At 40.8% G+C, this 24251-nt stretch overlaps 1 protein-coding gene across 4 annotated transcripts in view; it reads left to right on the top strand.

The window, feature by feature from the left end:
- The first annotated feature begins 1626 nt into the window (after positions 1–1626).
- Positions 1627–24251, top strand: part of LRCH1 (leucine rich repeats and calponin homology domain containing 1) — a 252422-nt gene continuing 229797 nt past the window's right edge. For all 4 annotated transcript variants that reach the window (XM_074960903.1, XM_074960887.1, XM_074960896.1 and 1 more), the window contains exon 1: positions 1627–1759. The gene's annotated coding sequence lies outside the window, so the exon portion shown is untranslated. The remainder of the gene's footprint in view (positions 1760–24251) is intronic.

The raw sequence follows: 24251 nt of genomic DNA, 5'->3' as shown, positions 1-24251 counted from the left end.
GATGACCTGGTGGTCTCAGCTTCTGGCTTTAAACTGTTTTGATTCTGGGCATGTCTACGCTACAGCACCTACAATGGCATACTTACAGTGCTGCAGTGGCATAGATATTTCTTACATTTTCAGAAGGCTTCCCCGCATTGAAGTAGGTAATCTGTGAGAGGCAGTGGACAATTCTGCCAGCCAACTCTGTTTGCAGGAGTTGATTAAGTTGACTTAGCTATGTTGCATAGGGCATGAAATTTTTCAAATTCTTGAGTGATGTAGCTAGGTTGATCCAATTTTTAGGTGCGCATTGGGCCTCTATTACTCCACTTCCACGACAGGCGTATCACTTAGGGCAATGTAATTAGAGCGACAGTGTCAGTGTAGACACGGCATTGCTTACATTGACTTGCTGCCTTTCCCACAATGCCCTACATTGACTGTTAAATCAGTGCAAGTGCTGGCACAAGGAGTGTAGCGTGGACAGGCAAAAGTGAGTCACTTACTGTACATTGACATAACTTAGATAAACCTAATTTTGTAGTGTAGATTTGCCCTTAGAGATGTTCAAGTTTCTTCCCTGGCTGAGCAGGATGTTTGCTGTGCTTTAGTGAAACACAATAAATCAGGGTGAGTCAATAGGCAGATCGTAGGCCAAATCTGGACCATCAGATGCTTCTGAATGGAGTGAGAACTCTTTCTACTTACTTACAATTATTATTGTTTTTGTATTATTTTCTCTGGAGCCCGGACCTCGACAATACATTGACCAAGAAATTTGGACCTTGAGAAAAAAATAAGTGATTACCCCTCCCCCAAATCTCCTTTGTTCAGATTTCAGAGTAACAGCCGTGTTAGTCTGTATTCGCAAAAAGAAAAGCTACAGCTCACTTCATCTTATGCTCAAATAAATTGATTAGTCTCTAAGGTGCCACAAGTACTCCTTTTCCTTTGTTCAGAGTGACCCTCCCAGTGCTAGGCACAACTCCTGCACTGCCTGCCAGGCACAGGTCAGAGGGGTGGCAGGTGGCCTGACGGTTTCGGTGGGTGGGTAGCTACAGGGCTGAACGCTGGCACAGGGGTGCAGAGAAGCCGCTTTGGAGGCAGCTCCCCGCCCGGGCTGCGCTGAACTCGGGCGCTCAGACGAGTCACAGGAGCGGGTTTACATGTAATGAGGGGGTTAATGAGGGGGCGCTTCCTGAGGCGGGCAGGACGCCACGGGGGAGGTCGGCAGGCGGGCCGCGCTGCGGGCTCTCGGAGCAGGCTCGTCAGGCTGCGGCCGGCAGGTGGCGCTGGGCCGCCGCAGCGCTGCCTGAGCCGGGCCCCGAGGCGGGGGCAGCCGGCGGGACATGCGCGCTGGGCCGGCGCCGCCTGGCAAGCGGAGAAGGAGCCCTCGTCCCGGCCGCTGCCTCCGCGCCGTGCTGCGCCCTGCCGGCCCCCTGCCGCCCCGGCAGCACCGCGGGCCGGTCCCGGTCCCGGTCCCGGTCCCCAGCGGCCCCCGCGCGCCCAGCGAGCCGCGGCCAGGCCGGGAAGATGGCGACGCTGGGAGGCGAGTCTCCGGCTTTCCCCGCTGGCCTGGCGGCGGCCGGGGCACTACACCCCCAGCACCTCGGCGGGGGCGGCGGCTCGCTCGGCTACAACCTGCCGCTGAGCCGCGCGCTGGAGCGGGCGCTGGAGGAGGCGGCGCACTCCGGGGGGCTCAGCCTGAGCGCCAGGAAGCTGAAGGAGTTCCCGCGGGGCGCGCCTGGCCACGACCTCTCCGACACCGTGCGGGCAGGTGAGCCGGGGGCGGGCACCCCCCCAGGCATCCCCCCGCGTGTGCCCCCTCCCTCCGCCCGGCGACGGGCACCCCTCACTCCCCCTCCCCCCGGCGTGTGCCCCCTCCCTCCGCCCGGCGACGGGCACCCCTCACTCCCCCTCCCCCCGGCGTGTGCCCCCTCCCTCCGCCCGGCGACGGGCACCCCTCACTCCCCCTCCCCCCGGCGTGTGCCCCCTCCCTCCGCCCGGCGACGGGCACCCCTCACTCCCCCTCCCCCCGGCGTGTGCCCCCTCCCTCCGCCCGGCGACGGGCACCCCTCACTCCCCCTCCCCCCGGCGTGTGCCCCCTCCCTCCGCCCGGCGACGGGCACCCCTCACTCCCCCTCCCCCCGGCGTGTATCCCCTCCCTCCGCCCGGCGACGGGCACCCCTCACTCCCCCTCCCCGCGGCGTGTACCCCTCCATGTGCCACCTGCACTCCTCATACCTACTGAGGCCTCCCCCCATGCACCCTTCTAAGACAAGTACCTTCTGCATGCACCCCCTGGGGACAGCTGCAGCCCACTCTCTGCATGTACCCACCCCTACGTGCACCTCCAGTCCCTTGACAGCCATCCACCCAGGGGGCAGGCCCCCCCCCCCCCGCCATGCACTACCCCAGAGGGTAGTCATACATCCACAACCCACACGGGGGCTTATACCCATTTCCTCCAGGTAGCCTCTATGCAAACCAGTAATTCATCCCTTAGTATGGGCATATATTCCACGAACTCTTCATATCCCTGCCCCCCCATACATTTGGGCTACCTATTCACACTCTTGCATATGCCCAGTGAAGTTGGTTGTGTTGTGGTGCTGCAGCTGGTGGGGAGTGGGTGACTACCCACCCACATAGACTCCTGCTCCTGGGGGACGTAAATACATGTTGAACCTCTCTAGTCCGGCACCCTTGCGACCTGACTGGTGCTGAACCAGGGAATTTTCTGAACTATGGGAGATCAATGTAGGGTGCGGGCGGGTCTCCATAGGCACAGGAGGTAGGGTGCCAGTGGGTCTCCATTGGCATGGGTCTCCATAGGCAGCACACCCAGGCTTTGCACCCAGCATGGCTCCCCACCCGGGGGCTTCGATGCCACGGATGTTGCCAGACCAGGGAGTGCCAGTTTAGAGCGGTTCAGTCTGTACCTACACACATTTGGGGTTATGTACATCACCTGCGTACTTACCCACTCATACACACAAGGGCACATACACCTGTACCTCTTGAGGCCCACATAACCACCCAGTATTTTATCCATACGTTGGGATCACATACACTTCTGCCTCTCCTGCAGAGAACAGGCACTATAATATTTTTCATGAAGAAGGAGTATGTACCTTTTCTAGACCCAGACCAGGTTTCACCTTTAATAGTTCCTTAGCTTTGTCTGTGGTGGCTGCTGCTGGTGACTGGTTCTCAGAATGATTAGTTTCAGTGCTTCAAGCGAGTTGTACCTATGGAATAGACGAAATATATAAAAGGAAATTTATACATATATTAATTATCATGCTGGATCAGACCAATGGTCCATCCACTCTAGTATTTTGTCATTGACGGTAGAAGATGCAAGAAACCCTGTAGCGGATAACCTGTTTGTAGAGGAGTTAGTGTTCAGCTGTCCTTTGAAGCATTGGGGTTTACATCCTTCCTGTTCACAGCATAAAACAAAACCCAACCCTCATTTTTTTTTCAAATATATCTAGCCTTGTAAATTTCTAATCTTTATTTAAATCCTATTAAGCTATTGATCTTTGGGTAGCAATGAGTTAATTAGGTATTGTGAAATCACTTGTGTATTGACCACACATACCTGTAATATTTGTATATGTATCGTGTGTGTGCATGAATGCACAAATGTTTACATGCGATGTATACAGCATTTAATGTACACTGTTACAGGTATTACATGCATATGTACATGTTTGCCATAGGCTTACTCTTCCTAAAAAAATTATTTAGTTGAAATTTGTAAAAAAATAATTTTTTTTTCATTTGAACATACTGGTTTGAAGCTTTTTATGTGCTGCAGTGTGGGTATGTACTCTTGTAACATTTTAACTAGGTAATGTGTTTGCAGAAAACACAACATGGAAGGGGATTTTCATCCTGGTTTTGCTTGATCTACATGGAGTCTGCAGAAGCAGTCTGTATCTTGATTTTGAAAAAGCAGAGTTTGCTCTTTATGATAAGTCTTTGTAACCCGATCCTTTTTAGGGGAGTTATGTATTCAAAAAAAATTAAAGTATCTGCATATCATCTTAACAGCATGTTGTAACCTGTTAAAGTGAACAGCCTGTTTTGTGAGTTATGTCATGGGTTGATATTTCTAGAGGGGCAGTCAGTTGTTTCACTAGTTGCTTTACAAAAGCAGAACATATGAACAGTTGGAGGATATGTATGGCCAGGTCATCTAACTCTTACAGGACATTTTTGTGACAGTAATTTTTGTCTCACCCCTCCGTAAATTTACATTATGTAAATACAATGCTCTTTTTGCAGCAGTTAGGTCGTACTTATTAAATTTTACTTTTACCTTTTGGCAGATAATCACTTTGACTTTCTTTTTGGAGTACTTCAACTTTGGTGCTCATTTTAAACTTCATAGCCCAGGGAGACAGCAGCTTTAAGCTCAGAGATGTGAGTAATAGGGGACTTGCAAAGAAGTAAAACCTTGTCTGCACCCTGGCAGCATCTTCCTGGGGTCACAGATTTCTCAGTTGCACATTTCTTAACATAAGTTTTCAGCAAAATCTGAAACTGCAGGTACTTTATAATAAAAGATTCTCAAGGGTGCTTCCTGAACATGCTCCGTGTGTTTTAGCCAGGTGTAATGAAATATAAGCTGCAAAGTGTGGCTAATGTAAATAGCCTAAGCAAAATATTTCTTAAGTTCAAATTTGATCATGTATGTTTTTCTTCAGCAAAATGTGGGACTGTATAAAGAACTCAAATTGCTATATTTTTGGAAGCTTATGGCCAAGATAGAAAATACAAAATACAGATCATTTTTCATGACATCCTTTAGATGCAGTTTGGGCACAGAGTATTAGTAAAATTTATTCAAATGTTTTGGCTGAAAATGGTGCTGAAAAATGTCTTTGCAGAATGGAAGTATATAAACCATCTGTGTCACGTGCATGTATCTTTACAAAGTTTTTATTGTTTAATGTTAGTAAAGAAGTTATGCAAAGTTTGAGGTTGCTTATGGTCAACTTTATTGTACTAAGTTTCCTTAAGTAAATGAGGTTACTAGATGAAATATCATACATAAAGAGTAAAATACCCTCAAGTGTTTTCTTAAAGGTGCATATTTTGGTTAAAAATCATATTTAAAGAAACTAATATCCTTATTTATGTAGTTAAACAACCCAGACTACTAGAACTGGAAAATTTTTTTTTTTTTTTCCTTTTGTTTACTACTTGCTTGTCACTCAAATTGGATAATGAAAATAGACTCTAGTCATTTTCACTTCCTAACTATCCTTCACCAGCGCAATGTTTCGGTTATAAGCGTTTGGAGTAATGCTCAAATCAAAAACCCACTTCTCATTTTAAATCAAACATGAAAATTTAACTTTAAAGCAGTCTTGTGCAAAAAAACCCAAGTCTACTAGATAAAATGAACTTCTGAGGGCTAACTAGTTGGCAGTATTCCTTTAATACTCCTTTTTTAAAATGCTTGTAAATGCATGGATTTAATTTACAGGGTTTCTGACACCTGCGGCATCTAACAAAAAATCATAACCAGTATGAAGTATTCTAATTACATAACATTTTTATATGAAGATTGGTCTTGATGTTTATATATCTTTAAAAATGACTTAGTTGGTTTTTACCACTCTAAACTTGTTTTAGTAGATAAAGTCCTATTCCAGAGAGCTCTTTAAAGCAATATTTCAAAGCTACCTTTACTCACTGTGGGCATTACCTGCTCCTACTAAAGTCAATGTCAAAACTCGCAATAAAGTCAACTCTCACTGCAGTAGGACTAGACTCCAGGTATGAATGAGAATCTGGTATAAATGTGCAATATTAATATGAAGGACAGTAGAACTAAGGTACTAAACAGGATGTATTTTAGAAATGTCTGAAAGTGTTGTTCATTTGAAAACTATTAAAAAGGTCTAAACAATTTAAAATTATTTAATACACTGTTATTCATTTGTGAATTTTTCTGCTTAGGAACTGAATGAGTCAGTAAACTGAATTTTCAGGTTCTTTATTGGATGTGAAGTATTAAGGGATGTCTATATAAAAAAGAGACTTTGCTATGCCATGAAAGTCTTTTTGTAATAAAGTTTCTGGTTAGATTTTTCTAAACCACATCAGTGTGGCTGCATTGCACAAGCAGTTTCAAAAATAATAAATGCTATTCTTATCACTTGTATTACAGACTGGATTATGCAAAAGACAGTGGCATACTAATCATATACTTCTAGAGTGAATGTGTAATTATATTCCACACAACCACTGGGAAAGCTAGAAGCATATTAGTTTATAAAAAGAAAAGTTACTTTAGATGTGCAACCATGGCTGTGTCTGTCAGTTACTGTAACCTCTTTTTGTGAGTCTTGACTATATTTCTGGAGACTGATCCTGCAAACCTTTTCTTGTGTAACTAATACCCATATGATCCTATTGATTTCAGTGTAAGGATTGCACACATGAATAGGATTACTTGTGTGAGTAAAGGAATGCAGGACGTGGGACTTGCTTTTTTAAATTGGTTAACAAAACCATTTAAAAAAGGTACAAAACTATTTAAACATAGTTACTTGGCTAATTTGGAACAGGTGGAAACATGATATTTTTTTTTTTTAAGTTGCTTAAAATTCTCTGTAAATCAGCAGGACTCAATACCATGTTTTTAAAATGGTTATTCCTGTGCAGTGCTGCCCAGGCAAAACCATTAGTTTGAAACCATCTTCAAATAACTAAGTTACAAGTGGGAATGTATGTGACTTTGCTTTCCATATTCTCTTATGATGACTGGGGCTGCTCACACTCACCCTCTGCTCCCTAGGAGATCGATTTCAAGTGTTTTTTATTTAGCTTTTAATGAGCACTTTTGATTGAAATATGACATATAAGAGTTTGGCTCTGAGGACTCTTTTCTACAGAATCTGAAAAATGTATTTTTGATGGTTTTTTGTTATAAATTTTAAATACGTTAAGGCTTAACAAGTTCTACATTGCTTTTCGTTTGAATTTAGTCCAAGATGGTGCTTGTTAAACCACAATAATTTGTAGTACTTTTTGTAACTCTTCTTAGAAGTTAGCTCCCCTCCTTAGATGAACTGACCATTTAATTTTTTTCTTATGTTGAAACTGGTTTCAGTTATTATCCATTAATTAAAAATGTGTTTGCCCACAAAATCAGATTTCCCACAGCTTCTTTTTATAAAAACTATACACATTTAATTACTTTAATTTATTCTGATTGATTTCCTCCAACCCTTTGCTATCCTAGTTGCTCTTCACAATGCTCTGTTTCTGGTAATTTTGCTAATTAGATCAGTAGATGTTTAGTCAACTCCATTTAAGTTGGATGTAGGTTGTTTCGGGGAGGAGTAAACAATCAGGCAATCCAAATAAAAACCCATTTTCCCAAACCAGGTTTCTCTAAGATTTTTGTTGAATAAGTTATAGGGGGGAAAAAAAAGAGTATGACTATTTGACAGGTCCTGTTCACTTCCTCTCTGACTTCCTTCCCTTTCCCAATGCCCACTCTGCTCCACTCATCCAGAGAGAACATAATTATTGCCTTGAATGGACGCTGAATAAAATGAATAAATTGGGCTTTGCATAAAAAGCTTCATTCAACAAAATTACTGTAATTTAACCAAATTATAAGAGTATATGGCAAATTATAATCCACCACAAGATAATATTAAAAAAAAAAAACAAACTGTATAAAACCAAAATAACAATGATTTGAGCAAGAGCATTCACATTTCAGGAATTAATCATAATACTGATAGTGCATCTGTGATTTTCTCTTGTGCCTAGATGTTTGACATTTAATCCTTTTACTGCAGGTTTCTTACGTTTATTTAAGGCCTTTTAACCTTGTTCAGAGTAGCTTTTATATAAATATTACTCTAAACTTATTGGAACAATGAGGGGAGGGAAGTTAATTTGAGAGAAATAAATTATGATTATTACAGATCCATCAAAACCAAAGCTTAAGGGAAATACAGAAATGTATAAAAAAGTGGAAAAAATCATATCAAGTAAATAAATGGAAGTCCAGTATTGTTTACCCAACTGTCAAAACAATATTGCTATTTTAGACTGAAATGTCTTGACATTATTTTTAGTCTAGACAGCCCTGTATCAACATCTTAAGGTTTCTTTTTTCTGAAGGGCTATCCTTTATAGAAGATCTTTCAGTATAAAGGAGCTATTTGGAAGTAAAAAGGCTGCTAGTGATTTGTAATCACAGCCTAGCCCTTTCGAAGTCATTTTCCTTTTCGTTTGGGGCCCATAGTAGATGTCCTCCCTTCAGGTTTTGGGACCCCATAAATGTCAAGGCTAAACAAATCCTTTTTAAAAAGTACCTATTTGACCTTTTTGTTACTGAGCCTTGAATATTTTGTGGTACAAGCTGATGGCTAATGTTTAAAGCTTGTCACAGATTTTTTTTTTTTTTTTTTCCTGTAACACCTGTGCAAGTCCCTCTTACGTTCTCCGACAGCTAGCCTTTGTGACCATGTTACTTCCTCTTTTGGGAAAGACTCCAGATCACTTTGTGGTCAATTTTTTTCCCATCTGTAAAACGAGGACAATAATAGTTAATATCCTCACAGTGACGATGTGACTATTAATTAATCAGTGCTTATAGAGTGCTGTTAAGTGCTAAATATTAGAATTAGAGGAAGATGAGGAGATGGAGAGACAGTAGAGCACAGGAAGGACCAAGTGTGAGAGAGTGAAATGAAAATTTGTGGAAGTGCAAGATATAGAATAAGAGGAAGAAAGGAAATGAGGCAACATAATGTGGGCCTGAACGGAGAAAATGGTTATGAGTATGAATGAAAACCAGCTTTTCAAAGAAAACAGCATTAGAGAGTAATGACGGAAAATTCATGAAGATGGATAGAATGGAAGAAGAGAAAAGAGAATAAAGAATTGGAAGAAGTAAATAAGCAAGAAGAGACCTACGTAAGTTTGACTAGTTGAATTTTATATTCTGAGAGAAATCTTACATCTCTAAATTAGAAGAAAGAGGGTGAGATTTTGAGCAGTTAAGTTATGTTAATATTGTTGGCTATTTAGGATTAGATAGTCCAACACTGGAGACAGAAAATAACACAAAATTAACAGGTGAATAATGCATTTATGTGCAGGCATGTCCACTTAATTCTAATTTTAAAATGTTGACAAGTATACATTAAAGCCAGCACAAGAAGCTGGATTTCTCTTTCCACGCAGGAGAGAAAGCTGATGGTATTACTGATATTTGTAAAAATGCAAATTATTCTCTTCCCAAAACCCTAAGGCTGGTCTTGTATGTAGTAGCATGACCACATGAAAGGATGGAATGGCACAAGATGCTGATGCCACCTCTGTTCCTAACTGTACTCTCGCTGACCACAGTCAGGTTTTTTGCTCACTTTTTGGGAGACTAGTCCCTGTGTCCACACCTTTGAATGTCCAGTCCCCATTCCTGCCTCCTCAAAGGTCAGAGTTTAGGCTTCTTTTGTAAATATCCATGTAATAGGGTCGTTGATGGGCTCAGAGGCGTAGTGGTTAGCATCCACCCAGTAATGGGGGCAGTGATGGGGGAGCCCAGGCCCTAGGAGGATCAGCAGCATTTGGCCTCAGGGGAGAGAGGGTCCTCCGAGTTACCTTCCCTGGGTCATTTCCTACCACTGTTTTCCTTCGTCAGCTTCTGGTCCCAAATAAGGTAAAATAAACCAAGCTATCAGCTCCAACAGGGCTCAGCATATAGACCTGTTCCCTCAGGAAGGCTTCTCCAGCGCCTTTGGCAGGAACCTTCAGGGTAGGTCTGTCTTTCTTCCCAGCCTCCCCCTGCTAAGTTGGGTTGCTCCCTTTTCAACCCCTCCGGTTGGAGCAGCCTCTTCAGGGCTGGAAGGGCAGGGCTACCTGCGCCCAATATGGTCTTTTAATCCTTTCTGGCCAAATGTGGGGTTTGTAAACTGCATTACAGTCCATTAGTACCAAATAAGCCAGTTAGCTCAAATAAAGAAAGGTTTGTTTGACATTGAAAACAAAATTTAAAAAAATCAGTACTTAAAAGCTAGGTTCAGTTAACAGTATTGCACTATTGAGAGACCTAAGGCCCTTGTAGTTAGAATTTATTAAGTAGAGTTAAACATCTTACCTCTCAGCGACAGTGTTGATTTTGCAGTTAACAAGCTGAGCTCTAGTCAGTTTGAGTTGTTGTCCTAGTTTGTTGGTTACATGTGGCTCCTCCTTCAGGGATTGGGAATGTGGGTGCCAGGCCATCATCCATGGGTCCCAAAATATTGGCAGGCCTCTGGTGAAACAAATCTTGATATAATTTTTATTTAAATTTGAGACTTGAAATTTGGAGTGTTAGGGAGGAATAAGACTTGGTTCTTTCAGTGCTTTTCATCTGTAAACCTTAAAGTGCTTTGTTTTGTAAAGGAGGGCAAGGGCCAGACTTACCAAGGTGATAGGCACCTAGTGACATTTACAGGTGCCTAAATAAATTTGGCACCTAACTCCCATTGAAAGTCAATAGGATTTAAACGCCTAAATATCTGTGGCACTTTTGAAAATCCCACTAGCTGCCCATCTGCATCATTAGGCACCTAAATACTCTTCTAAATCTAGCCCCATGTATCTTTATCTTCTTTTAGCATATAGGGAAGCACATAGAGAGAAAGGACTTGCCCAAATTCACAGAATAGGTCAGTGGCAGAGACAGAAATAGACCCAAGTCTCCTGGTTCCAACTGCAGTCCACTGGACCACAATGCCTCCCAATTAGACTTTGGGGTGTAGCAAACCCATCAAAGTTTATTCACTCATATCAAAGAGGTTTGTTGAATATGTTTTAAGGAATTCCTCATAGTCTTAACACAGTATCATCTCAAAGGATAGTTCCTTCCTGCTATGGTTGTGAGTAAACATACCCTTTTGGGAAGTCTTGTGTATTGACTGTGTTTCTACCCTATGTGGTGGTCTTGTTTATTCTCAGGCTGACTTGTTGGCCAGCATGCCTTTTTTTTTCTCTCCTTGTATGGTACTGATCACCATAGTGTATGAACACCTCAACATATTTAAAAATAGAAATAACAATAACAATCTTTGTTCCTTCCATCCCAGGCTGTAGGAGAAATAGTAAGATTATTTTTATACGTGTGTATGAAGACTTTACTGAGAGAGAGCGCCAAATAAGATGAGAATTGCATATAGTTGTGAATGTGATGAGGTCTATAGTCATTCCTGGATCTGGAGAAAGTGAGTTTCCCACTTAGCAATGCCTGTGAAAATTCTTTTATTTGAGCATAAGCTTTCGTGAGCTGCAGCTCACTTCATTGAAAGCTTAAGCTCAAATAAATTTGTTAGTCTCTGAGGTGCCACAAGTACTCCTTTTCTTTTTGCGAATACAGACTAACACGTCTGCTACTCTGAAACCTGTGAAAAATTCTGACTCTCATGATCACAAGTCTGCTGACAGTTTCAGTGGAGCACAGCTGTTATGGGAGGTCCTGAGCCTGAGGGAACGATGATCTGAGGTAGCTGCCCATAATCCCATGCTGGGCTTTGAATGTCAGGACAGAGAACTTGAACTCCTCGCAGCGGGGAGGTAGAGCAGACAGCAGAATACACAGTAATTTGTCTTACTAAGTGGACAAGCTGCTGTCTTTTGTATCAGTTGTAGTTTTCTCAGGGCATATGGTTTCATTTCTAGATACGAGTTGCAGTAATCAAGCCTGGAGGTCACTGACTTATGGATCTCTTGGTCTGAAAATATGTTCTTTACAATGCTGAGCTTGTTGTCAGTGTTGAAAAACTAAGAGTAATACTTGAATTAATAGGTTAACTAATTGGAAATTAACTTTTTTTTTTTTTACTTTTCAGTAGATGAAGGCATTGAAATATATGAATCCACTTGCTTGTGGCAGAGTTTTGTGTAACTTATGTTGTGGTGGTATCTTTGAGATAAATGATAGCACCTGCATTGTGCTCACTAATCCATCCCTCTCAAAATACCTAATAATATTTCAGACTTTTACGCAATTTTTATACAGTTGGCTTTAAAACTCTCCAAGCCTCAGAATTACATGGTTTGAAGTGCAGGGCTGGTGATATTCATTCTGGACTGGTAACAGGTTTAATTTCCAGTTGTTTCTTTTGTTAACCATAAAGACTAGATTCAGAGGCATTGTACTAATGCAGTGCTGGGACTACAACACTTTTGAGATGGCTGATGTTAGAATAGTGACATTATTTTAGGTAGTAAAGCTATTTCAGATAATTTTTTTTGCAGTGTTGTAGCCATGCTTCTTAACAATCTGCTCCACCGTGAATTTAACTATGACACTCTGAGTACCTTTCCCAGACTTAAAGAAGAGCTCTGGTGTAGCTCAAAAGCTTGTCCCTTTCACAAACAGCAGCTGGTCCAATAAAAGATAATTTTTGGAAATTTCTAAAACTTGGCTAGTTTTTTCTCCTCTTCTAATGTACAATTACTAATTCTAATGTACTAAAGTACAATTTAACTTGAGGTATCACACTATTGACTTTGTCATATTTCAAATTCTACAATATAAAGCATTTACTAGTACATTATTAAGTACCATTTAAACACCAACTTGTGAAAATGTTAAAATGGAACTGATGTGTTTTGACAAGGGAAGATATTGTGAGGATGGGTAACTGAAAAATCAACCAAAATTACAAGATGTAGAAATCGTGGAAATAGTTGTTAGGCAGAAAAATAGATAGAGAAGAAGTATAAGGTAAATAAAGTACCTCATGTTGTCAGTGGTTATTAGTAATGCTTTGCAGTGCCTTTATTTTAAATTCAGCATGTATTTCTGAGAATGCAATTAGGTCCAATTGAACTTCTGTAAATCTGGTTCCCTTACACCAAAATAATACAGCAAGTAAAAAAGCTGACCTTCATATTTAAAGTAAAAGAAAAGAGCAACAGCATAATAAAAATTTGTAGATTTAAAGGCCAGAAGAGACCAATTGTGATCATCTAGTATAACTTCCTGCTTACCACAAACTGTAGGACTTTCCTGATTTAATTCCTGCTTCAAGTCCAATACCTGTGGTTGAACTAGAGCATCTCTCTTACAACAGTATCCAGTCTTGATTAAAACATTTCCAGTGATGGAGAATCCACAACCATGCTGGGTAAATTCTTCCAGTGGTTAGTTACTCACACTATTCAAAACGTATGCCTTATTTCTAGTCTGAATTTGTCTAGCTTAATTTTCCAGCAATTGGATGTTGTTATGCCTTTGTCTGTTTGACTGAGGAGCCCTCCATTATCAAATTTCCACTTCCCATATAGGAACTTATAGACTGATCAAATACCCTTAACTGTAACCTTCTCTTTGATAAACTAAATAGATCAAGTTCCTTGAATCTCACTACTATAAGGCATTTTCCCCAATCCTTTTCTGAACCCTCTCCCAATTTTTCAACATCGTTCTTTAATTGTGGACACCAGAACTGGATACATTATTCCTGTAGAAGTTGCACTTCTGCCAAATATAGAGGTCATAAACACCTCTACTCCTGCTGATATTCCCCTGGCTAAACATCCAAGAATTGTATTATCTCTTTTAGCTTCAGTGTCACATCCTGGAGCTCCTCTTCAACCGATTATCCGCCACGACACCCCCCCGCCCTGATTTTTTTTTTTTAGAGTTCTGCTTCTGAGGATAGTCCCCCATCCTTTAAGTATTGCTTATATTCTTCGTTCACAGATGTATGACTTTACATTTGGTCATATTGAAATACCTATTGTTTGCTTGTTCCCAGCATAACCAGCTGATCCAGATGGCTCTGAATTGGTGACCACATCTCCATTATTTACCACTCACTCAGTCTTTGTGTCATCTGCAAATTTTGTCAGTAATGATTTTGTTTTCTTCCAGATCGTTGATAAAAATATTAACTAGCATAGGACCAGGAACTGATCCATATAGGAGTGTTGGAAATAATTTTCATAATAAACTCATTAAGGATTACCCTGACTCAGTTTTCACACAAGCATTCGTTTATTAGTCTGAAGGTCACTTGGTATTGGTTACATGTAGAATATCAATATAAGCATATATACCCTTATATTCTCTGTCTTAGCAACAATATAATTATAAGCATTTTCTGAATACTTACAATCAGATTAGGCCTGGGAGACATCCCATTATGGTGTGAAGGGTAAGGAAAATCTCCAGAGGGATAAGGAAAAGTTCTGACAAAGAACTCCCAGAAAACCTTGTCTTTTATACACTATAACAAACAAGTGATATCAGTGCTAGTTATTGGACCTTAGTTAAAATCAGCTGAAGCAATTTAGGGCTGCAGTCTGCTCTCATCACAGTTTTCCTCCTTATCTTATATTTTTTCCCAACTACTGGGCTAAGCATTTTCTAACCAATTATTTACTGCACCTAGTGCCCAGTTAACCAGTTTTCTTAATAGATGTGCAACAATTCTGAAAAAAGGACCATATTTTATAAGTTTACTGTACCCACCCTACACACACCCAGATCATCTATCACTTGAAAGATTATTTTATATATGTTTAGATGAAGTATGATTTGGAGGTGTCAGGAGGTGCTGTATGCCTGTAGTTGTGAAACAATAGTACCCAAAATGAGTGTCACTTTTTGCATAGTTCCAGAAACACTGCAGTATGACTGACTTTAGTTTTTATTGTTTAGTTAATTTCAGCACTTTAATGTGGTGTTTGCTGGTCAGAATGATCAAATGATATGTATTAAGATTTTTATTGGTTTTGCATGGGCAAGCTTTTTTAGAAATGAAGCTGTTTAGCATATAATCTAAATGGCAAATACCAATATTTTTCAGGATACTAACATTAAATGTTTTCAAATAATATATTCTTAATTGTCAAAGTATCTCACAAGCGATTATTATAGTTTTCTATATTTTTCAGTTGAAACTTGCTGTCCAGACCCATCTCTCACTGAAGGTTGTGGACTAGTAGAGGTAGATTGTGTGCCCACAGTTTGTACTGCATAGTGGGTAGACATAAATGCATATATAAATTCCTAATGTAACGCTTCTCTATTTGTAAGCTTTTGTACATATGATGTTGCACCTGATCTGCCTGGTAGAATGTTTTAATTTGCAATTGCCTGTTCATGCAGTACAAGCCTTTGAAATATTATAGAAATTAACTTTTTAGTTTAGTGATGCTTATACATAGGTCAGTACAAAAATGTCAGTTCTGATGCTAACATAGATCTAATTTATATCTTCTGTAGCACAAATCTGTGTACTTGTACAAAATGAAAAACGGTGGTGGTGGTAATGCTAACAATATACTTTGGGAATTTTACCTCTACAGAGAAGTTACAGTATATGAAGACTTCGAGAACACAAGCCCCTTAAAACGTACTTGAAAGAACAGGACTTGCCACAAATTGGAAAATGTGTTACTTGTCAAGAAAATCAAAAGAATGCAAAACTACCAAAAGCTACCAGTGCTGAACAGAATTCGGTGATTCTGGCAGCAGAAGCCAGGAGAGATTAATTGTATGGATGACTACTGGCTGAGTTTTTTAGGTTAGATGAAATTAGACGAAGGTTTCTAACCATCAGAGGAGTGAAGTTTTGGAATAGCCTTCCAAGGGAAGCAGTGGGGGCAAAAGACCTATCTGACTTGATAAGTTTATGGAGGAGATGGGATAACATGATTTTGGCAATTAATTGATCTTTAACTATTCATGGTAAATAGGCCCAATGGCCTGTGATGGGATGCTAGATGGGGTAGGATCTGAGTTACTACAGAGAATTCTTTCCTGGGTATCTGGCTGGTGAATCTTGCCCACATGCTCAGGGTTTAGCTGATGGCCATATTTGGGGTCGGGAAGGAATTTTCCTCCAGGGCAGATTGGAAGAGGCCCTGGAGGTTTTTCGCCTTCCTCTGTAGCATGGGGCCCGGGTCACTTGCTGGAGGATTCTCTGCTCCTTTAAGTCTTTAAACCACGATTTGAGGACTTCAATAGCTCAGACATAGGTGAGAGGTTTTTCGCAGGAGTGGGTGGGTGAGATTCTGTGGCCTGCCTTGTGCAGGAGGTCAGACTAGATGATTATAATGGTCCCTTCTGACCTTAATATCTATGAATCTATGTGCCACCAGTTATTACAGGAGCTGCTTTCAGAAAATTCACAAGCCAGCTGAATTTGGCACGTCAAAGTTGAATTGAACACTGGAAAGAAAACAGACTAAATCTGATCAGACAGCGTCATGTTCACCTGCTTCTATAACCACCAGAGCAAGTATATCCTTTGGCGATTGGATCTGTTGCATTGTTTGCTTGAGAACAACACACAAGAAAGACAAGAAACATCATAAAAGAGAAACATTTGAGAGAGCAACCTATCTAAGGGAGGAAGCACTTCAAAAAGGAGATGACATTTTGTGCAGAATATCTGTCGAATACTTGATTGCTAAGGATGCAGTTTATCACTCAACATGCCATTCTTTCTACTTGATTAAAACTAATCTTAAAGCAAAACCATCTGGTTATACTGCAGCAATAGTCACCTTATGACATTGCATTTTATCAGCTGATTGAAGAGAGAGACAGTGATCTTATCTATAACAAGAAGGCTCTTCTCCAGTCCTAGCTGCTAAAAAGTTAAAGTCCATCTTCCCTCAGATGTAGAAACTGCAAGCTGCTCCAGTAGCAAATTACAGGCAAGATTAGAAAAATACTATGGTTCTGCAATTCCATTCCATTCAAAGTCAGGTGATAGTAATTTGCAGAGGTCAGCTATTTTTGTGCCCCTGTTTGTGCAGGAGTTTGTCCTTTGGTTGGTAAAAAGGCTTATAATTCAGCCAACAATGAATATCATACTTCAGAAGACAGTCGTATAAGGTGCTTGACAATTGTGGAGTGCATACTATTGAACAATTCCAAAATTATGACACCACTGCCCATAAGTCTGGCTGCACAGTTGCACCCTGAGTTTGGGTCTCACAATTTAATTGACATACTACACCTTCATGGATTCTGCATCAATTATGATGAGCTGAGGTGATTCATCACTGGTGCTGCAAAAACTAAAGTAGAAAGACTCCAGGGACATGTGTTCATTCCAAATGGAATTGTACCACTTCGTGCTGGTGGAAATCTCATCCATAAGTGAGATAACATAGATATCAACATAGAGACCCTCCATTCAATGGCTAGAGAAGTATTTTAGGAACAGTCTGCAGATAGTCCAGCATCACAAGAAATATCTCTGAAGTGCGGGAAAGAAAAGTCACTTATTTTCGAGGGGCAATCAGAGTCATTTATGCAGTGTGCAGCATTTGAAAAACCTAGAACATATCCAGAATGGAGTTGCTGTGAAAAAGAACTTGAAAATATAAACCCTTGTTGCTTACAGATGGACCCTGTCTGAGATCTCTCCTGGTGTCTTTTAAGACTATTGCCTCGTGATGTCCTACCAATACCAAATTACATTGATGTTCACACTAAAGTGATTCCATTTTGGACTGGTTTAAACCGCAAACTTGCAACAGAGAAGAGCACCTAGACAGCAGTTGCATATGCACCTATTGTGGATGCCAAGCAGCTGACATGGCCGCAGTCTATACCACAATGCTGAAATAAGGATAGAAATAGCTCTAGAACAGCAGCATGTGGTTCAGACCTTGGATCAGCAGCTGTTTGCTGTTGCTCATCAAGTGAAATGGATTCTCCTAAATGAAATTTATACCAATGTGATTTGCCTGGGTGGTTTTCACAGCCCATGCTGTTTTATTGCATGTTTTGGGAAATTTTGGGGAGATGCAGGATCGCTTGACCTTTTTGTGGATTCTGATGTATATGCAGCTTGTATTGCAGATCAAATTGGGAGAGTGTGCTGGGCAAGCTGCAATTTCTGCAGCAAGGAAGTTGGTAGCAGTAGTGTCTGACAAGAGAGAGGGAAGAAAAAGGAGACCCACAGAGACCTGAATTGCTGGCACCTCAGTCTAGCCATCAAAAAGGACAAGTCACTGGCCGAGCTCCCACCATGTGAGGACAGTTTTGAAGAACATGTCAAAAGAGTATCTTGGCAAACAAAGGTTTGGATGTCCTCCCACATAGGCAAACCAGATATTGGGTCACCATTGCCACACGGATGGAAAAATATGGATGATGAACTACGTCCTGTATTGTTCAAGGGCCCAATGGCATCTGAGCTTCCACAACACCTTATTTGTGACTGTGCCAGTCGGGGTCACTGCACAATCAACTGTCTGTAGTCAGAATAATCTTCCCTGTACAGAACTGTGCACATGCTAAGGCAGTGAAGACTGTGGTAACCCACACATTCTTGACAGAGATCAAGATGAACAAGATGAAGATGTTGACTAGAAATGTTACCAGCGCTATTACATTTAAATTATACCTGTATACGTGTATTAATATATTTTGTTTTTCTTTTATATTATTGTTGTGATGCTTTGAGGTCGCAAAGAAATCCAGTTTTGCTTTGAAATAATTGTAGTCATTAAGCTAACAGAAACGAATGCAAATATTTGTAAGTGGTCATTTTAATATGTTGAAGGTGCCATTGTTTCCCTCTCTTAAGAACATAAGAACGGCCATACTGGGTCAGACCAAAGGTCCGTCTAGCCAAGTATCCTGATTTCCAACAGTAGCCAATGTCAGATGTCCCAGAGGGAATGAACAGAACAGGTAATCATCAAGTGTTTTATGGTAATGGCACCAATTGACAGCTCCACATCAAATTTCATCTTAAAGTAGACATAAAAAGCTTTTTATGATGTGTAGAGAAGGTACCTTAAGTCAACCAGGTTGGTGGTATCTGATTCATGCCGATTATTTCCCAAACCTTAAATAAAATTACACTGGTATTCGAAAGGGTCACTTCAAGTTTAACACAAATAATCCTTCTTTCTCATAAGTTCATTCTTTTTTGTTATGTGCATTGGGCCTATTGCTCATGCTAATATCAAAACTCAGTTAAAAACTAGTTCATTTAGGTCTAAGATGGGCTATATTTCTAAAAGAAGCCCACTAGAAGCATGTCTGCCTGATATAGATTCCTTGTTTACAATTAAATTTTGAGACCCAGTGGCCAGTTTTGAGTCCATTTAGAGTTTTCCAGGTTGAGATTGTATTGTTCTAGTTTCTTAGGGTATGTCTACACTGCAAAAAAAGGTGTGCTAGCTATCTCAGGTTAAAATATCAGTGATGATATGGCAGCTTTTTAAAATGTTGGTTAGTAGGTGAAGTTAAGGCCTTTACAGGATTCTGAGATTGAACTCCAGCTATAATCCTGAGAAAAAGCTGAGTTGTTGCCATGTGTTTGCTGCCTTTAAGGCCAACAGGCTTATAGTTATTTTGGCCATCCCATTTACCTTTTTTCAATATTGGCACAACATCACCGTTCTTCCCGTCCTTTATAATTTCACCACTTTCACCAGATTTATTAAAAATGAACATGAGCAGTCCAGAGAGCTCCTTGGCCACTTCTTTTAAAACTCTTGGTTATAAGTTATCCAGACCTATTGATTTGAAAAGGAAATTGAGTTAATATTGTGTTAAATTAAAAAGGTTCTGACTTAAACTGATGTTAAAATAAGTGAATATGGAGATAAGGCAGCCACTCTATTCTTAAGGTACTATTTTATGTCTTAATATTGCAAACTTTACTGGTATGTAACAGCACATACACATGAGACTCTCAGAAATTCTGGGTTTCAGAGTAGCAGCCGTGTTAGTCTGTATTCACAAAAAGAAAAGGAGTACTAGTGGCACCTTAGAGACTAACCAGTTTACATCCGATGAAGTGAGCTGTAGCTCACGAAAGCTCGTGCTCAGATAAATTGGTTAGTCTCTAAGGTGCCACTAGTACGCCCTTTTCTTTTTTCAGAAATTCTAGTCTCAGTTGTATGATTTAAATGCAAAGAGAAGACTTACCTTTGAATTTCTTGGCTTTTGCTCCAAGTCAAAACCTTCACATAACTATTTTATATTAACACAACTAGCTATTTTAAGACGCTAACCCTTAGCGTTAGTAGACAGGACCTTGTTCTGTACATACTACTAATACAGTAACTCCTCACGTAAAGTCCTTCTGTTTAACGTTGTGGTGGTGTTGTTTTGCTGATCAATTAGGGAACATGCTCGTTTAAAGTTGCGCAATGCTCCCTTATAACGTTGTTTGGCAGCTGCCTTCTTTGTCCACTGCCTGCAGAAAGAGCAGCCTGGTGGAGCTAGCTGGTGGGGGCTTGGAACCAGGGCGGACCGGCAGCCCCCCCATCAACACTCCCCTCCCCTAAGATCCCTGTGCGGCAGCTGCCCAGCAGGCTATCAATTGCTGGGCAGTTCAGCTGTCCCTCTCCCCACTGCTGTGTGCTGCTCCTGCTCTCTGCCTTGGAGCTGCTCCCCGAGCCTCCTCCTTGCTGTGCCCGGGGGGGGGGGAAGAGAGGGGCTAATGTTAGGGTGTCTCCCTCCCCCCTGCTTACCCCATCTCCATAGAGAGGTGCGGGGGACGGGCGGAGGGGACATGACAGGGCTCAGGATGGAGGGAGCTTGCTGGCAGCAGCTGGTGTCTCAACTTGCTGATCTGCTAAAAAAGGCAATGTACTTAGTTGGGTCAGTGTACTTAAAGGGACATTGCGCATCTCTCTCTCTCTCTCACGCGCATGGTGTGTGTCTCTGTCTCTGTCTGCCATGCTGTATCCCTTTCCTCCATTTGTGCTGCCTTGTAGAGTGTGAGGCTACATTAACAACAATGTGTTAACCCTTTAGGGCTCAGCCAAGTGCTAGTTCATCATTTAGCAGTAAGGCATTCCCTGGGAAATATCCCACCCACTTCCACCCTCTGACTTCTTCCTCATCCAAGCTTCACAATCATCATTGCTGTGTACAGTATTAAATTGTTTGTTTAAAACTTATACTCTGTGCGTATGTGTACTGTGACAAAGTTCCTCCTCTGCCTTGGTGGGTCCTGCGCTTATTGGAGGATTTTCTTGCCTCAGAGGTTCACAGCAGCCCTCAGTTTGGCCACTTTTGCTAGTGGCTGAAACCTGCCGTCCACTCAACTAACCTCATCACTGGCCAGCAGGGGAAAGGAAGAAGAACAATCCCCGCAGTCTCTGCTGATCCATCTAGTGGATCGGGGAACAGGCTAGAGATCTTCCTCTCTGGTGGAACCCACAGTCCAGTTCAACTCCTCTGGTGTCAAGTAGGGAGTTGAGAGGTTTGGGGGGAACCCGGGCCCGCCCTCTACTCCGGGTTCCAGCTCAGGGCATTGTGGATTGCAGCTGTCTACAGTGGCTCCTGTAACAGCTGCATGGCAGCTACAACTCCCTGGGCTACTTCCCCATGGCCTCCTCCCAACACCTTCTTTATTCTCACCACAGGACCTGTATTTACATGAATTCTTATGCGGAAATTGGATTTGCTTAACATCATTTTGTTTAAAGTGGCATTTTTCAGGAACATAACGTTAAGCGAGGAGTTACTGTATTAATATCTTGCAAATTTCAGCTGAAGATTTGTTTTACATAGGTAAAAAGTATTACTATTCCTGTTTTTACAGATAAGAAATGGAGGCACAAAGAGGTTGAGTAACTTGAGCTAGATCCCAGAGCGAATAAATGGGAAAAGTTGAGAACAGAACCCTCCTATGACTCCCAGTTTTCTATTTTAACAATTAGATCAAGACATGTTCAAGCGTCTGTAAGAATGGATGGAGTGGTATTTTATCTAAAGTTTTCTTTTGTGTGTGCGTGCATGCATGCGGTACTTATAAAGCTAAAATCTCTGAAGATTTCATTGCTGTTTTAGGGCATGGGTGCCACTCTATGTAAATATTTTTGCACTAATGCTGCGCAGAGACAAAAACATGAAACACTGGAAACAGCTGGAACATTTCATTAAAATGCAGAGAAAAAAAAACATGAAGGTAGGATTCAGAAATGTGCAGTCTGTGAAAGGCTCATTGTCTAGATTGGTGACTGATTAAAAATCAGATATTCTCTGAATGAGAATGTGAACTTCAAAGAAGCAATATTTTGGAAAAAAGTGCTCTACTATACCTTCTCTCCTTTCCAGCTCTTTGTACATTTAGCTTCCTAGTAACGGAAAAGGTTATTTTTGGCTTGGTGCCCAAGAACTAAAACTAGCTCCTGAAATCCTTTAACTCTGTCTGATGTTGAACAGCTCTGGGTGGTAGTAAAATAACTGCAGTAATTGGCAGTCTGACTGAAGTATTTTAGTTGTGTATTCTAATATTAAGTTGTGAGAGAGAGAGCCACATGACATGTCCTGCATCCAGCTTATCAGAAATATGTAACCCACATTTATCTAGAAAGCAGTGGAAACCTGAATAATACGAAGCGGTTCCTACAAATAACTGATAATGCCCTTCCTTGGGGAAGGGGAGTTGGAACTAGTTTAAAATTGTCTTCTGTATGGATGTTAAAAATGAGAAGTGATGCACAGATTTACTGTGAGAATTTTAAAAACGTTCCCAATGTCTTTGAGACTATGCACACTGAATATCAAACAAGCCTGTGAAGTTTCTAGTGCTGTTGCTGAGAACGGGGCTTTTTTTTTCTTGTGACAGTGGATTAAAAAATTAGGAACTGATACAGTAGAACCTCAGAGTTCTGAACACCTCATTTGGAACCAGAAGTATGCAATCAGGCAGCAGAGACTTAAAAAATAAAAATAAAAAAAACAAACACAAAATAATTTGTAGAGCAGATCTTTTAGAAAAACATTCAGTCTTGATTTAAAAATTGCTAGTGATGGAGAATCTACTGTGACCCTTGATAAACTCGTTCCTGCACCAGTATTTATTTTGGGTACAGTATTACCGTTGTGTACCTTTGTGATTATGGAATTGGAGAAATCAGTTATGAATTATTTCACAACCTTTTTACTGAGGATTGCTTTAAATTATGGTTATTACATTCAGGGATTTATGAGATAGGTTAGGTATTTTAACATGAAAAATCATTATTCATTAATGAAAAGTCCTAAGGGCTTCTCCATACAGCACAGTAATGTCTACTAGGAAGGTGTGAATTCTAAAGTGCCCCAATGTGCTGTGCACTGACTGGCCTATGTAGACCCTGCTGGCGCACACCAAGAGTTAATGCTCATGAGGGAACTTGTAGTTCATGCCAGCAGTCTCTATGTGGGCCAGTTAGTGCACAGTATGTTGTGGACAAAGTTGCTTACGTTTTTTGTTTTTAATCACCTAGCCAAAACAATTTTCTGGTATAAGGTTGCTGAATGTATTTTAAAATTACCTGCATAGCTGTATAATAGTCTCAGTTGTGTAGCCAGGGCGTGGATGTCTTGCTAACAAGGTCATTTGTGTGGATAAAAATTAATTTAATATGTTGAAGAGCTGTAGGTCTGTGTTTTTGTCATGCAGTAGATTTTTTTGTAGTCTCTTGCTGAATCTCAGTAAATAAAATGGCTTTGCTACATGTTTTCATTGTAGAGAAACAGTTGCAATTCATTGATATTCCTCTGGCTGTAATTGAACCAGGGTGGAAAAGATTAAGTATCTTGGCACCCAACCTTAGTTGGAGTTTCTGGAGTCCAATGAGGTATGTGTGCCTGAGGGGACGGTGAGAGAGAATGAGAAGGCCTGTTTTACTAAGATCTACAAATTCTCTTTTTATCTACATGACCTAGGTCCTACTCTTTCCATTAAGTATAAATTGATCATTTTTTGTTACATGAAATGTAAATGGTTGCATTGAGGCTAGGCCAGTTTGTGCATATAAACAGTTCTCAAAACAAACATAACATTGTATTATAGAAATTGGTGACTAAGTAATGTGATTCCAGTTACATTTACACAGAGGCTATGGGAACACAGCTACATTCTGCCTTGCTCCTTGTTTGGTATTAGACTCATGGGAAACTATCAGTGTTACAAAAAAATCTGATAAGGAATGATAAGCCATTATTATTCACTTTATTTACAGAAGCTGATTTCTCTTGGAGAGATTGATTTACTGAGTATTCTTCAGATGTTAGCCCTTTTGTCATTCTGTGTCATTCTTTGCTCATTTAATGCAGTTTTTTTCCTATGATATTGGAATAGATTATTTGAATCATGGGACCTGATAATTTTAAAGCCAGAAAAGGCGGTTAAGATGATTTAGTCTGACCTCCTGCATAACATAAAATTCACCTAGTAAATTCCTGTATCTAGCCCAACAATTTATAGTTGAATTAGAATGTGTCTTTGATGTATTCTTGATTTCAAGTCTTC

Source organism: Natator depressus, chromosome 1 (genome assembly GCF_965152275.1).
Source record: "Natator depressus isolate rNatDep1 chromosome 1, rNatDep2.hap1, whole genome shotgun sequence".
Taxonomy (NCBI): domain Eukaryota; kingdom Metazoa; phylum Chordata; order Testudines; family Cheloniidae; genus Natator; species Natator depressus.
The sequence above is the reverse complement of the archived record's forward strand: the minus strand, read 5'-3'. Positions and strand labels throughout refer to the sequence as shown.